This window comes from Mesoplodon mirus (genome assembly GCF_964341445.2).
Source record: "Mesoplodon mirus genome assembly, chromosome: 4".
NCBI lineage: Eukaryota > Metazoa > Chordata > Mammalia > Artiodactyla > Ziphiidae > Mesoplodon > Mesoplodon mirus.
Window position 1 is genome coordinate 305,331 of NC_138979.1, and position 10,672 is coordinate 316,002.

General features: G+C 45.4%; 1 long non-coding RNA gene across 3 annotated transcripts in view; it reads left to right on the top strand.

Moving 5' to 3' along the window:
• Positions 1-9,545, top strand: part of LOC309803005 — a 69,682-nt gene extending 60,137 nt beyond the window's left edge. The window contains exons 5-6 of one of the 3 annotated variants that reach the window (XR_014293877.1): positions 1,973-2,215; positions 9,342-9,545. This is a non-coding gene — a long non-coding RNA (uncharacterized lncRNA). Of the gene's footprint in view, positions 1-1,972; positions 2,252-9,341 lie in introns of those variants that run through there. The other 2 variants (XR_014293878.1, XR_014293879.1) reach the window with 2 other exon arrangements.
• The last annotated feature ends 1,127 nt before the right edge of the window (positions 9,546-10,672 follow it).

The following is a 10,672-nucleotide window of genomic DNA, read 5'->3' on the forward strand; positions in this document are numbered from 1 at the left end:
TTCAACATTCTGTCATAACGTACGTGGGATAAGGATCCCAGGAAGAATAGACATATGTTTATGTGTAAAAGAACCACATCTTGCACACCTAGAACAAGCCAAACCCTGTAATCAAACTTGCTGTGATAAAAAATAAAAATTAAATAAAAACAACGAACAAGAAGTAGTGAGACATAAAGTTAAGGGGCTTTTTCCTGGCACATTCCATTCTCAGTTATAACCTAGAACACGACTTCCATTGAGGCTCTGTTGCCCTAGTAACAAGATTTGGTAAAGGAGAACTGCTGCCACCTTGTGGCCGTTTCACACAACAGCAGCTTTAATCCCAGCGCTAATGGTCAGTTGATATTCAAAATAATTTCAGGCCTGTAAACGACACCTGCCCTGAAAACAAATCCTGGGGTCATATATCGACCAAAAAATTAAAAAGACGTCCATATTTCAAACCGACAGTTTCAAGAGGCATAATTTATGCACATTTGGCTTCTATTTCTTTTCCTTTCTTTTTTTGTTAAAAAAATGGGAACGGAAAAAGGCTGAACATCAGGAATTAATAAAGCCATGCAAGTCCAGTGTACGAAAACGTTCACCTCACAGCCGTCAGAATGATTATCAGCAAAAAAAGTCTAAAAGAATAAATGCTGAAGGGGTTTTAGAGAACTGTGTACCCTTTAGCTGCCGGTGGGATGAAACCTGGTAACAGCCAGTAGTGAGACCAGATTGGAGGTGCGTTTAAGGGTAAAAATGGAGCTACCATGTGATCTGGTAGGCCCACTCATGGGGTTATCACCTGATTAGACCAGAATCAAAAAGACACAGGCTGGCAATCCTGCACTGCAGCAACATGTACCATCCCAAGACCTGGAAGAAACCAAAATATCCATCAACAGAAAAATGCACCAAGAAGAAGTCGTCCATGTACACAGTGGAATATTAGCCATGAAAAAGCATGGAACAGTGCCGTTGGCACCACCATAGAAGGATCTACAGATAATCACCCAACTTGAAGTAAGAAAGAAACCGAAAGACAGACATCCTATGACATCACTTATAGGTGTTACCTAAAAATTGATACCCATGAAATAATTTCCAAGAGAAGAACACACATAGATTCAGAAAACCAAATTATGTTTAACCAAATGGAAAGGTGTAAGGAATGTATGAATTAGGATATGGGGGTTAACAGACATGTACTAATACATATGAAATATATAATCACACAATACCTATGGAATACGAAGAGAGGTCTACTCAACACTCTATAACATACACGGGAAAGGATCCAAAGAGGAATAGACAGATACATTGATAGGATGAACCAGAGACTGTACACTTAGGAGAATCTATATTTTTATCAAATTTGCTCTGCTAATAAAAATTAAATTTAAAAAACAAACAATAATTTAGGAGATATAAACTCTTAGGGCTTTTCGCTGGCACATTCCACTCTAATTTGCAGCTTACTAACACGATTTCCAGGAAAGCTCTGTTGCCCAAAAACCGAGTTGGAAATGTAGAAATGCTGCCGCCTTGTGGCTGTTTCCCACAAGAGCAACTTTAAACCCACAGCTAATGGTCACTTAACATTCCCAAGGACTCAGGGCTGTAAAGGACACCTGCCCTAAACAATTGTGTGGAGGTAGGGAATGGCCAAAAAAATTCAAAACTGGCAAATTTTCAAGGAGATAGTATGGAGGGGTAAGTTTTACTCACTCATTTTCAAAAAAGAGGAAAATGGATAAAAGCTCAACATCAGGAATTATTAGACTCATGCAAGTCTAACCTCCAAAAATTTTCAACTCACACATGTCAACTACCATCAGCAAAAAGTGTACAAGCAATAAATGCTGAAGGGGTTTTAGAGAACTCTGTACCCTCTAGCTTCTGGTGAGATGTAAAGTGGTAACAGCAAATAATGAGAACAGAAAGGAGCTGTGTTTAAACGTAAAAATTGAGCCACCATTCCATCCAGCAGGCCCACTGCTGAGCCTCTCACCTGAGAAGTCCAGAGTCGAGAAGGCACAGGTTTCAACAGCTGCACTACAGGAATTTTCACAATAACCAAGACATGGAAGTAACCAAAATGTCCATCACCAGATGAGTGGAAAAAGAAGGAGCGGTCCATGTACAAAATGGAATATTCGCCATGGAAAACAATGAAACACTGCTCTTTGAGGCACCATAGTTGATCCTGGAGATAATCACAGAACATGAGGTAAGTCGGAAAGCAAAAGATATATCCTATGATATCACTTATAGGCGTTACCTAACAACTGACACAAATGAACATATTTCCACAGAGAAAGACACTCACAGACTTAGAAAACAAACTATGCTTATCTAAAAGGAATGGTGGGGTGAATGGAAAAATTAAGATTAGGGTTACCATACGTGTACAAATACCTATTAAATACATATATTAAAAAGAGGGAGGTCTATGGAACACTGCAATAATTTACATGGGAATTGGCTCTGTACAGGAATATATATATATATATATATATATATATATATATATATATATATATATATAATGCACAAATGAACCAGATTGTGTACACCTAGGACAAACAATATTCTAATCATTACCCTGATTAAAAAACTAAAACAACGAACAAGAATTAATGTAAGATAAACTTATGGGGGTTTCTCCTGGCACATTCCATTTTAATTTACAACCTAGGCACAGGACTTCCAGAAAGGCTCTGCTGCCCTAGTAACCAGATTTGGGAATGGAAAAATGCTGCCGCCTTGTGGCCGTTTCCCACAACAGCCGCTTTAAACCCAGTGCTAACGGTCACTAAATATTCACACTCATTACAGGCCTGTGAATGACACCTGCCCTAAAAAACAATCCTGGGGTCGAAAATTGACCAAAAAATTCAATTTTGATGGCAACCTTTCAAGAAGACAATTTCAGGTGGTTAATTGTACTCTCCGTTTTTTTTTCACTTTTTAACAGAAATTGTAAAAGGTGTGGACATATGGTAGTATATATAAGTCCATGCCACTCTCTCACTTTGTCCCAGCTTGCCCTTCCCCCTACCCGTGTCCTTAACCATATGTAAAACAGATAGCTAGTGGGAAGCATCCACGTAGCACAGGGAGATAAGCTCGGTGCTTTGTGACCACCCAGAGTGTTGGGATAGGGAGGGTGGGAGGGAGGGAGATGCAAGAGGGAGGAGATATGGGGATATATGTATATGTACAGCTGATTCACTTTGTTATAAAGCAGAAACTAACACACCATTGTAAAGCAATTATACTGCAATAAAGATGTTAAAAAAAAAAGGTGGGGACAAATGCCGAACATTAGGAGTAATTAAAGACATGCAAATCCAAATTACAAAAATCCTATCAGCTCACACCAGTCAGAATGGCCATCAGCAAAAATTCTGCAAACAATAAATGCTGAAGGGGTTGTCGAGAAATGCCTACCCTTGGTTCAACGTGAGACATGGTAAGAGCCAGTAAGGAAAACACAAAGGAGGTGCCTTGAAAAGGTAAATACTGAGCTATACCATTCAATCAAGCAAACCCACTGCTGGGCCTATCGCCTGAGAGGATGAGAATCAAAAAGACACAGGCTGGGCTTCACTGGAGGCGCAGTGGTTGAGAGTCCACCTGCCGATGCAGGGGACACGGGTTCGTGCCCCGGTCCGGGAAGGTCCCACATGCCGTGGGGCGGCTGGGCCCATGAGCCATGGCCGCTGAGCCTGTGCGTCCGGAGCCTGTGCTCTGCACCGGGAGAGGCCACAACAGTGAGAGGCCCGCGTACCACAAAAAAAAAAAAAAAAAAAAAACTTAAAAAAAATGGCTTAAATGGTAAATGTTATGTGTTTTTAATCACAATGGAAAAAGTGAATGAAATAATGATCAATGTTACAATGTGGATAAATACTGAAAACATCCTAAGTGAAAGAAGCCATAGAGAAAAACCACCCAGATCATGCTCATCTTGTACACTTTAAATCCAGCAAGGTTTTTAAAGTGAGGAAAAGCCCCAGTGATGGTTCCAAGAAAAGAAAAGTGGATTCGAATGGAAAAATACATTTCCACAAAGCTGGGGCAGCTGGTGAAAGTTGAGTAAAAACAAACTGGAGTATTTTATGAATGTGGAAAACTTTATACTGCTATTTAAAGTTTTTAAACACTTGAAATTTATTAGAAAATAAAATACTTATCAAAACAACCATGTCATACCACGCCAGAAATGCAGACATCAAACTCTGTTATAGAGGCCAACCCCTACCCAGATCCAGTTCACCCACAGTGGTGATGCTAATCACCCTTGTAGGAGTCCACATACTACAAGAGGCACCATGGGAAGATTATATTGGGAGTCACTATGTCTTGGGTGCTGTGGATGACCTGGATGTAGCTGAAACAGTGGGATTTCTGAATTCTAGTTTTCCACGTTCAACCACCAAAAAACTGTTACAACTAAAAAATGAATTCAGTAAAGCTGCAGGATACAAAAAAAAGAAAAATCAATGCACAAAAATCATTTGTGATTTTATACACTGATAATGAACCATCAGAAAAAGATTTTTTTTAAAAAATCCCACTTACAATTGCATCCAAAAAGATAACTAGGAGTAAATTTCACCAAGGACATAAAGGACCTGCACACTGAAAACTGGGAGACACTGATAAAGGAAACTGAACAGACAAAAATAAATGGGAAGATACCCCGTGCTCATGAGTGAAAAGAATACTGTGAAAATATGAATTCTAAGGTGGGACTTCCCTGGCCGTCCAGGGGTTGGGACTCTGCTCTCCCACTGCAGGGGGCGCGGGTTCCATTCCTGGTTGGGAAATTAAGATCCCACATCCTGCATGCCACATGGTGTGGCCCCAAATATTTTTAATTAAAAAATATATATACATCCTAGCCAAATTAACGTACACATTCAACGCAATCCCTACCAAAAGTCCAATGACATTTTCCATAGAAACAGAACAAACAATCGTAAGTTGTGTGTGGAGCCACAAAGAACCCAGAAGAGCCAAAGCGACCCTGCGGCAGGAGAATGGGCTGGAGGCATCTCGCTCCCCGACTTCACACTTCATTACGAAACTACAGTCCCCAAAACGTGTGGAATTGGCACAAAAACAGGCCCACAGACCAGAGGAACAGAGCAGGGAGCCCAGGAATAAACCCACAGGTATGTGGTCAGTTAATTCACAAGAAAGGAGCCAAGAACATACACCAGGGAAAGGACAGTCGCCTCAGTAAGCGGTGCTGGGAAAACTAGACACCACACGCCAAAGAACAACACTGCACTCTGTCTACTGCACTTTGTCTAAAAGGGGCCAAAACCCCAGTTTTCCACACCAAGCCCCTCCTCTCCTGGGTCCTCTGAAGACAGACACCCTCAGTGGTCAAAAACGCACAGGAACATTCTCCCCACTTTTCCTCACCTTTTCCCTCAGTGACATCACCTCCCGGCAGGTCCTGAGGAGACCAGGCTCCTGTCAGCATGAACTGGACCCCCCAGTGTCCCAAAGCTGAAGCCCCAGCGGATCCTGAGGAGAACCAGCTTCTGTGAGTGTGGACTTGACCCCGGCTTGTCCCAAAGCCCGGCCATCAGCGTGGACTCAGCCCCGCATGTCCCAGAAGCCAAAGCCCCAGCGGGTCCTGAGGAGACAGGGCTCCTCTCAGCATGAACATGACAGCATGATCTGAACAGACATCCCACCGAAAAAGATACACAGATAGTAAAAGTCATACAGAAACAAGCTCAACATCATATACCATTAGGGAATTACAAATTAAAATCATGAGATAAGACAGCACACCTATTAGGACTGCTAAGCTCCAAAAATAGGACTCTACCAATTGCTAGAGGGTGAGGAACAAGAGGAACTCTCCCTCATAGCTGGGGGGATGCATGTGCAGCCACTTTGTAAGACAAGTTGGCAGTTTTTTCCAAAGCTAAACAAGTCTCACGTTGGGATCCAACAATCATGCTTCCAGTATTTAAGCAACTGGTTTGAAAATCTATGTCCAAATGCAAACAAGGATGCAATTATGCACAGCAGCACTTCCATAATGGCTAAAAACTTGAAGAAATCAGGATATCCTTCAAAAGATGAAGGCATAAGCAAATTGGGGTACATCCATGTCAAGGCGAGTAGAATATGCCACCCCAAAATATGTCTCCCTGGCATAAGGATTATTTGTCTGCTTTAAAAAAAAAAAAAAGGCTTCCCTGGTGGCTCAGTGGTTAAGAGTCCACCTGCCAATGCAGGGAACATGGGTTTGAGCCCTGGTCCGGGAAGATCCCACATGCCACAGAGCAACTAAGCCGGTGTGCCACAACTACTGAGCCTGCACTCTAGAGCCCGCAAGCAACAACTACTGAAGCCTGCACACCTAGAGCCTGTGCTCCCCGACAAGAAAAGCCACCACAATGAGAAGCCCACACACTGCAATGAAGAGTAGCCTCTGCTCACCACAACCAGAGAAAAGCCTGCACGCAGCAACGAAGACCCAATGCAGCCAAAAATAAAATAATAAATTTATTTTTAAAAAAATCTCAGAAAACTGAGATTGCCGTTTTATGAAGGACATTTACAATAGAGAAATCTCCATTTATAAGTGTATGCCCCTCTTTGCATCAAAAATAGAAGGATAAGTAAATCTTAAGTAACTCTTTTCAATGGAGAGGTCCTGACTTTAATGTGCAAACAATCATACTCTTGTTTACTGTGCTTTGCATGATAACCTGCCATAACGGGCCTTCCCCCCTTACCTAGTATCTTTCTTCTGTTTTTAGCTGAAGACAGTATTTAAGGGGATGGTTTTGGTCATTTCAGGGAGTGACTCAGTTTCCGTGGTATCCCCCCTGGATTCAGAAGGTATACATGTTATTAAACTTCTGCTTGTCTCCTGGTAATCTGTCTTTTATTACAGGGGCAGGGGGGCCCTCAACCAAGAACGTAGAAAAGTAGAGGGAAAATTGTTTTTCCTCCCATACACATGCAGTGGAATACTACTCAGCAGAAAGGAATGCACCATCAACCTATGGAAAGACATGGATAAATCTTCAGTATATACTGCTAAGTGAAAGAATCCAGTCTGAGCAGGCTGCACACAGTATGACCCAATTGATGACATTCTGGGAAAGACAAACCTACATAGATGATAGCAGATCATGGGGTGGGGGTTTTGAAGTAGTCCACGTGATACTCTAGGATGGATACCTGTCACTATACATTTGTCTAAGCGCAAAGATGTGCATAGCCCAAGGGGCCAATCATAATCTATTCAGATTTAGTTATTTAGGATGTAGGAGTGTTGCAGGATGGAATACATAATGTCACAGAGTCTAACTGTGTTAGAAATATATGGAAACAACTCACTGTAGGGGATGGGGTAAAAGCTGCTGACCTAAGTTACCTTTGGAAATGATTGGAACCTGTAGACTAAAGGCAAAATGGCCCATATATAAACAGTGGGCTTTATTTTACGAAGTTCCTTCCAGGGTGTAGTAGCTAACAATTCTGAAACCTCTGCACATGTAACCTGGAAAGGAGCAATGCACAGATAAATGGGAGATGGTGGCAGCCAGGCTCCTTGCTGTGGGCGTGGGAAGTTACAGATAAGCAAGGGGAGAGCCTCTGCCCTCATAATCCTGGATCTGGGCTTCCTGGGAGGATGCTGACTGGCCGGGGGAAACACATCTTCACGCTGGGAAGACCCTGCAGACCTAGGAACTTCACGCCCCATCTTTCCACCCATACCTGCTGGAAACACTCAGCCCTCCCTAATCAGTCAATTGCAGCATTTAAGACATTCTCACCCCCAGGCAGATAAAGGAGCATGAGGGTCTTGCTTACCCTTAAGCTGTCCCAGAATCCAGGCCCTGGGGGTGGAGCCAGGTTGGGGGTTCCTGGGCCTCTGAATCCAGGCCCTGGGGGTGGAGCCAGGTTGGGGGTTCCTGGGCTTCTGACCAGCAGGTGAGAGGAGGGAGGAAGACCATTCCTGAGGACAGAGGTTCCCTGAAGTCTGTGAGCCCAGGAGCCCTGATGGGGTTCATTCCCAGTGAGGACATGAGCGGGGCCTGCAGTGGTTCTGTGTTCCCCCTGGGCCCTTTGATGAAGCCATGGCAGCACTGGGCCCAGACGTCTCCTGGCGGTGTCTCAAACTCTTGACACAGCGGTTTTACAAAGGAACAAGAGGATGGAGCTGAGCCCCTGACGGCCACTCCTTTCTTGCTCTGAGTTGCTTCCAACAGGACCGCAGTCACCTGCACGTAGTCTGCTGTGACCCATCTGCCCCCACTTTGCCTTCCCTCTCCCTCCCTGCGATGATTCCAGTGACATTTCCAGCCTGGAACCCTCCCCCAGGCCAGACGCCTCTGTCCAGCCACTGCACCCTCATCTCACCTTGGGGGCTAACAGGCCCCTCAGAGGACTGGGATCCCGCAGCTCCCCACACCCAGGAGCAGCCCCACCTTCCCAGGTTGCTGAGCCCAGGCACCGGGTGTAACCGAGCAGGACCCTACGGGGCCTTCCCAGGGCAGAGCCCTCCCCCACGTCCTCTGCTGTAGGTCCTCTCTGAAGTACCCAGATAACAGTGTCTGACGCACGCTTCCTCCACCACCAAGTGGAAGGAATTAACTACTTGATGATCATGAACAGGTAGCCCCGGAGCTTCTGGTGCCTAAGAATTTACAATGTTAACCGCCTGTTACCTCACCATCAACCAGAGAATTGTGCACCAGCTGATCACATACCCTGCGACCCCCCTCCTTCACTTGGCCTTTGAAATTTCTTTGCTGAAATCCTTCAGGGAGTTCGGGGTTTTAGAGCACAGGCCACCTGGCCTCCTTGTATTGGCACTTGTACAATTAGAGCTGCACTTTCCTTCACCACCCCCGGTGTCAGTAGACTGGCTTTACTGCACTCGGGCAAGCGGACCCACGTTTTGTTCGGTAACACTGGGGGCTCCCAGGCTCCCACCCTCCTTGCGCCCCAGTGACTGTCATCTGCTCCTCCAGACTCTTGTTGCAGCAAAAATAGAAACGAAGTTTTCCTTCCCTTGAGAACAAGGAAAACAAAGGGAACAGCGAACAGGCTAGAGAAGAAACATTACCTGGCCTGAAAGAGTTCATCACTCCTTGTTTTACTTTGTCACTCATTTGTAGTAACTAGATTTGTACTTTACAAAGCTAACCTCACTCCCTAACACTATGTAATTTACATTCGGCACCCATCACCCCTGACTCTGTGTGAGTTACATCCCCTGCCTCTCACTCCCTAACCTTATTATGTCCAGCACTTACATTCTATATGCCCCTCATAACAAATCACCCACTAATTTTTCATTTCAGAAACAAGTTCATCGGCCGATAAACCAGAGACAAACATATGCAATTACCAGACTGCTGGACCCCAATTACCGGGCGGTCTGATGCCAACTATGACTGTTTTGAAATAATGCAAAGGAAAGGAGGAATGCAAGACCTTCACTACTTTGATCCTCATCCTATACCCCGGACTGCGAGAGCCCCACATATAAAATCTTCCCTGATTCTCAAGGAGGGGTGCCCAGTTCTTGAGGCACTAGCTAGCTGTGTCTTCCCTTCTGCCTGGCAGAAAAATAAAGCCATCTCTCTCTTCCTCCAAAATCCCTGTCTCTGTATTTCTCCTCGGCCTCAGTGCACAGGGAAGCTGATATTTCGACAACAGTCTGTGGCCAGTTCCCACACTAATTGCCCTCTATGCCCACAGCCCTGGCCCAAGCCCGATCTTGTGCTTGGTTCCTCCATCAGGCCTGACAAAGCTCCCTGCCCCCACAGTGCATCTCACATCCCACCCCAACGTGGTCTTCCTGAAGCATAAACGAGACTGACTCTCTCCCACCTGTAATCCCCCAAACTTTCCCCACTTTCACTAGGGTACCTGCCGGGAGAGACATCTGCCAAGGCCCTGAGAGTCCCCGGCATCCCCACTAGGCTGCTGGCTCCTGGGTTCCCTGACAGTGAGCACCTCAGCAAGCCAGGAGACACGGCAGGAAACCCCAGAACTGCTCACCTCTGGAGGGGACTGGCACTGCCACTGCCTGATCAAAGAGAGCAGAGAAGGGTTCCCCAGCTGGGACACAAACTCTGCACGAGTGGCCTCTCCTTGAGCCATTACATCACCTCGTGTGACTTGAGGGAAGGAAGGACCGAGGCACCCTCGTTTCCTAAGGAGGATGGTACAGGCTCAGCCACGTCCCCCCAAATCCACATGCTGAATCCCTAACCCCCAGGACCCCAGGACGTGGCTGTATTTGGAGATGGGATTTTTAAAGAGGTGATCAAGGTAAAAATGAGGTCACTAGGGTGGATCCTAATCCAATAGGATTGATGTCCTACAAGAAGAGATTAGGACACAGGCACAGGGGGAGACCATGTGAGGACCTGGGGAGAAGATGGCTGTCTACGAGCCAAGAAGAGAGTCCTCAGAAGCCAGCCTGCACACACCTTGATCTCCGACAGCATCCAGGACTGGGAGATAGGCCTGTTATTCAAGCTGCCCAGTCTGTGGTGTTTGTTACAGCGGTCCTGAGCAGACTGACATGCAGGGTAACTCAGGGCTCACACTGGACAGAGCCCACTTTCCATCCCCCTGTACCTGACTTACAGGAGCCCCAGAAACTGAGGAGGGGGTCCCTGAT